Source organism: Pollicipes pollicipes, unplaced genomic scaffold, assembly GCF_011947565.3.
Source record: "Pollicipes pollicipes isolate AB1234 unplaced genomic scaffold, Ppol_2.1 Scaffold_7261;HRSCAF=8764_pilon_pilon_pilon, whole genome shotgun sequence".
NCBI lineage: Eukaryota > Metazoa > Arthropoda > Thecostraca > Pollicipedomorpha > Pollicipedidae > Pollicipes > Pollicipes pollicipes.
In genome coordinates this window covers 2,782,364-2,788,292 of record NW_023597054.1, presented here as the reverse complement: position 1 = coordinate 2,788,292, position 5,929 = coordinate 2,782,364, and the positions used below count along the sequence as shown (strand labels likewise).

Sequence of the window (5,929 nt, the reverse complement as noted above, 5' to 3'; positions counted from 1 at the left end):
CATAGCGCAGAGCACCGCATCCGTTCTGGGCCCGTACCGGGTAGCTGCGCTGGTGACAGACATCGCCCGCGCGAGGGGTGTCAACGGCACGGCTGGACCCAGCAGTCCGTAACAGGCAACCACGGACAACAAACAGACGAATGCCAGTCGGTCGCTGCTGCCAGGCAGCAGAGAGCACCAAACAGCCGGCGACGCAGCCTGACATACTTCCAGCTCTGGTCCCGGCCTCCCGGGGCGGCCAAGGTGCGCATCAGAAGCGCCTCCCCGGGGCGTGCGTGTCACACGAGCCATCCCGTCATCGGGCGGCGGCGCGCGCCGGCGCTGGGAGCGGCACCGCAGCGGCCGTTGGGAGGCCCGGCGACGGGTCGCGGGCTCGTCCGCCCCCGGAGCGGCCCGTGTGGGAGCACACCGCCGGCCGGCCGACCTTGAAGCTCGCAGCTCGAGAGTTTCGAACGGCGAGGAGTGGTCGCGGCGTAATGAATCGAGGGCTTCCAACGGCCGCGCGGGAAGGCTCGGCATGGACGGCCCGGCCGGGCCGCCTGGTGACCCTGCGCCGCCGACCGTGTGACGGCCGCAGCCCGGAGCCCGCCAGCCCGGGCCGACCCTCAGGTCGGTCAGCAGCCGAACCCAGCCAGGATAGGGCCGGACCGACGCCCGCGGTGCGGCTCACGGTCCCTGACTAGAGCCTTCAGCAAGGACCCGTCTGAGTAGCCACGGTGCAAAACTGCGCGTTGCTCCCGGCGGAATGTCACAATGGATAGTATGTGCCAATCATTACAGAATACGGCACGGAATTACACACACCCGCTGTGGCGACTTCGTCATCTTCTCGCAGTGCGAGAAGGCAAAGAATTAAACTTTCCCGTGCCGCAGTGAATTTCACACCGAGTCTCCATTGTACCAGTGGTCACGTTTCATCCGATCACGAATCCGAGTCCGTATTTACAAAAGCGGTCAGGGCGGGCCAGACCGGAGCCCAACGCGTTATCGCCCCGCTTGGGCCGCCGCTCAGCCTTCCTCGATCGCACCGCTCAGGCCGGCGCATGATCGTTCTGTCTGCCCGCTATCGAAGGGGCCGCCCACCTGACCGAGGCTTCAGCGTGGAGGGTAACGACAGCTACCGAAGGCCGGCGGGCCCGCCGCAAGTGGCCCTGGCCCACTGCCGCCCGTGGCCATACCAAGCCTTCCGCGGCGGCCGACGCACGCGCGGTCAACACTTAACATAGAAACATTTTTTTTACATTTGAGCAGCAGCATCTTGGTAGGACATGGCCTGCCAAGAACCGTCACGCTTACGCAATGTAGCCGAACGATTCCGTAGAAGGAGAATGTCACTCACAGACGTGGTCCACTAGTGATGAAATGCCACTTCGACAGATGCGCCCTGAATACGGCCGTGACCCAGTCAGTAACTGACAATATTCACAACTCTCTTATGCTCCGTCCACCTACCAGACACCCAGTCACCTTCGATGGGAAGGCGCCGACTGACAAGAAACAAGCCGCATCTGACCGGCCGCCCGCACAGCAGGCGGCACTGACCTCCTTGGTCCAGGGTCCCTTGACCAGCTCAGGGTTGACGACGCGGTTCCCACCTGCTCTGGATTGTCGTACTCGTTCTTTGCCGGAGAAGAGCTGGCGGATCACGTCCCACTTCTCGCCGTGCGCGTCCACGGCATGTTTCAGCTGCTCGTCCTGCGGCCCGGCCGGGTCACGTCAGGTCAGGTCACGTCACGTCACGTCACGTCACGTCACGTCATGTAACGTGACAGTCCGTACCATGCACGTTCGCACAGAGAGGTTTGCACCACGTTCCTCTCCTTTTTTATGTTCCATTCCCCTCCCCCTCCTCATTGGTATCATGGTCGGGTGGAGTGTATAACCGGCGGCAGCGGTCACGACAGTGGTTTGATCGCGCCTCTCTCTCCCCGCCGCGGATTGTCCGCCTCCTGTCTGCCCCAAAGCGGCAGGCCCCGTGTCGGCCCGTGTGAAAGGTTACATAAGTGCGAGGCCCGGATGGCACCGGTCCGCCACCCGTCCACGTTCCCACGATGCCACCGCAGGCTCCCAAAATTGTATTCGAATCTGAACCCAAGAACCCTGTCGTGCCATGGTCAAAATTGATTTTCTCCTGACGATTGCTAAGTGCAATGCTATACAAAAGACTGTCGTGAAAGAATTGTTAGTGTTCGCGCAACACACAAGCCCACAGCGTCGACGTGGCGTAGCCACCGAGCGGCTGGTGTCTTAAACCTCCCACGTGGGGACCCGGGTTCGAGTCCCGGTTGCGCCATGGCCTCCGAGCCCTCACGAGGCCTCTGTACGCACTGGCACTCCATAAAACAGCGCGCGACGACGTGCGTCGCGCCCCCCTTTCATATTTAAAAAACACAGCATAAAGTACAGCAAAGAAACTGGCAGCAAAATTTCAGTGCATTCCTGCAACCAAGACTTGCATCAATGGTTTGCATACTGGGAATCTTGTGGACGATTTAAGGGAATAAACTCTGCATAATATATGTATAGGTTAGTGTTTGTGTCAAATTGATTATAATGTTTATGAGCAATATGTGTAGTTCTACATAGATGCATGCATCAGAGAATCCAGTATATTTATCCAACATGACCAAACCATCCAGCTTGGATCCTGATGGCACTGAGATAGGAGGTGTATATATTTTTGCCAATGAAACCTAATATGGATCCCACATGGCGGAGTCAACAAAGCCAATAACAATTTGCATGCCCTGGCCCATGTTTAAAAGACATGAGAAGAGTGATGGCTTGCTTGGGTGTACAACAGAACCTGTCTGTGAGCTAAAAGGAGTAATGACTTGCTTGGGCATACAACAGAAACTGTTAGTGAGTTAAAAGCAAGTTAAAAGGAGTGATGACTTGCCTGGGCATACAACAGAAGCTGTTGGTGAACTAAAAGAGCATTAACTATTGCCACAAACCTTTTGCCCACTTTGTCAATTTGGTATTTTCTTTCATACATACTTCACCCATTCAGTGGAACTTTGAATTTCAGTACAGCCAACCTTGATTTTCAGTACAGTCAACTTTTTAACATAATCAGAGGAAGCATGAACACCATATAGAATAAGGAGCAGCAGCCCTTACCATGATGGTCAAAAAGAAAGCAGCACATTAACATGCATCAAACATAATGTTCTTCTATGAGCCTTGATGTGAACACTCGACATGCATCACACACTACCACAATACATGATACTCAAAGACTATATTCCAATGCAATGATGCACTATCATTTTGAACATTATAATTGACACAAATGTTTTAAAATTCCCATTTACAAAAAACACAAATTTTGATCTTCCTGAAATGATTCACATCATTTCTGCATCTGAACTGACCTTTCCTAGAGGTGGTTGAGAGTATCAAAGTTCATGAGCAGTATGCTTAGAGGAATGAGGCTCTCTACTCAGGTCTTCAGCATTTGGTAATGCTACAGACCTGAGTACAATAAACACTACAGTGCAGCGTTTAAGGATTTGTATACAATGCTGCAATTCTAGAGGCAATAGAAAAACATAATTGCAGCTTGCATGGTAAAGCTCACCTCTTCTTTGGACCACTTGGACTTCTTTGATTTCCTACGATTCATTGGAGGATTCTGTGGACTGCATGGGTGAAAATGGATTCTGCACCAATGAAGTGAAGAATAGCCTGAAACATATGAAAATAATTATCAGATGACAGGCAGTCATGACTTGTAAGGTGGAATGGTAAACATTCATTAATTATGGCTTGTGGCAGAGTTGTCATACCAGGCGCAGCTAAATGCCTCAGCCTTGAAATATCCAGAGCACAAATTTTGTTGTGAGCTAAGTTAGTATTATTTCAGATGTGCAAACATTTACAATACACAAATTTACAGCAATCTAACTTTTGTGGCAAACAACAAACCAAAGATAATCACATTTTCAATCCTTGGTTTTACCAAATAAAACACCCTTTATTTTGGTTTCCATCTTGTTCATTCAATGTCCAGCAAACCTTACACATTAAATGCTGCAAAATGTAAGTCTTAGTCTGATAAAACCTACATCCAACGCCCCAAAATAACAATATGTCAAATATGGCTCACTGAAGCAGGAGATCGTGAAACAGATCTCAGACAGCTAAGCCCTCGCCCAAAACTTGACGAACTTCCATTGGGCATAAGCCTTGACACAATCAATGCTGCAGAAGACTCGCTAAGATTATCATTTATTTTAATGCATGGAATGACAGGCAAAACCGTGCTCAAAGCAGGCTGGGAATGTTCCGATCCCGATTCAGGACTGGGGTGTGCGCAAAGCAAAAAGCGTGGCGAAAATGGCGACCTCACCTTAGCAACAATTCGCGGAACTTCTGAGAGACCACAACTGCCACTTACAACATTACCCGGACAGCTAGTGAGTCAACAACAATATTGTTTGCGGTAGCCTTGGCAGTCAAATTTGGAAAATGCCGGCGCCTGTAATGCCGCTCAAGTCTCCCGCCACATCCACACATTCACATCGAGACAACAAACTTGCGCGCCATACAAACAGCTGTCTACCCCGAGGCGTCTACCGGATTCCTAACCGTGAATTCTCCTCCACGTTCCTCTACTGCTACATGATTGGTCTGCTGCGAATAGTGGCGCGTCAGTTGAAAGTCTACCGCCAGTTCACACGAGGTAATGCGGGCAAAGGGAGGCCGGCGGATGTCGGCACTTTCCCATTTCCTTTCTGTGGGAAAATGCGGGTCGGAACGCCTGTGGGGTCGGTTCGGCATTGCCCGGTCATTGACGTTAGGGCTTGCTTGTCGCTAGCGGTGATCTACTGACGCCGTCATGCATTATTTCACCTGTGTCATACCCTTTCTACTGTGGGGTGTGTATATCCTTTATGCCCCCCTTCACCGTTAAGAGATCGCGCGGGCCACCGGACAGAGGCTTGCGCTCGCCGAATTATCAGCATTATGGTGTAACTCCATAGCATTTAAGAGGGGACCGGGCTCATCTTTCGTTTTTGATGCCGTTCATCTGTTACAGCACGTGTGGAGGACAGGGAGGCGTAACTGAGGGATGGCGGGCAGAGTAACTACCGGTTGGTAAGGGCGCAGTTCCCATCTAACATGGGGCTTCAGCTCCCTCCCGCATGAAAAAATAGGCCGACGTACGCGAGGGTAGGTTGCGTCACTTTGTACTGTACAGCTCCCCTTTGCCCCAACCGATTTTGTGGAACTGCTATTATGAAGGGTTCAAAGTGGCCAAAGATGCTTGAAGTAATTTATTGGTGGTCCTCTTACAAATAGCATGTAATACTGTCACGCGCCGTGCAAGAAACTCAGTGTGGCGAAGTTACTGTAGTTCACCGCCTTGACTTTTCATGCTTCGTAATTTACTTTTTTACTGTTTTTTAACGTGTTATCAGCTGCTGCTTTCAACAGGCTGGTTATTTTTCCGCGACGGATACTGAGCCAAGATCATTTGATCACGCTCCCAGCATCTAATTCCCGGCAACCGATGCCCCATGCCTGTTCTCTCCACTGCTGTCCAAAGTAAACACCAGCACCAAAGTAGTCCTGCGTGTATTTGCCGCTGAAATGAAGGTGGCGAAGGTGATGAATCAGTGAGAGGCGGGCACATCGGCCCCCTTGAACGGGGCCAGCACCGTCTCGCGACCGCACATCCCGTCCGGCGGCCGGGCGAGTTGCGGCTGTGCAGCGCCGCGGCCCGTGTCGGAGGCAGCGGTACGAGCGACGCGCGCCGACCCAGCCGCCGCCGCGCCGAGGCGGATCGGTCAGGTACGGGCGGCGGGCGCGGCGGCGCACACTGGTCCGCGGGCGGCGCCGGCCGCCCAGCGCCGCTCGCCATACATGCACACATAACAATCACTGGGCGGCCGCGTCGACGCCGCGTCGGCGAACAGCACGG

General features: G+C 52.8%; 1 long non-coding RNA gene across 1 annotated transcript; it reads right to left on the bottom strand.

Moving 5' to 3' along the window:
- Positions 1 to 1,621: 1,621 nt before the first annotated feature.
- LOC119111052 (uncharacterized) lies at positions 1,622 to 4,523 on the bottom strand. The gene is made up of 3 exons (XR_005095579.1): positions 4,355 to 4,523; positions 3,584 to 3,690; positions 1,622 to 1,695 (listed from the first exon to the last, which is right to left on the bottom strand). It is a non-coding gene; the product is annotated as an uncharacterized LOC119111052 (long non-coding RNA).
- Between the last annotated feature and the right edge of the window lie 1,406 nt (positions 4,524 to 5,929).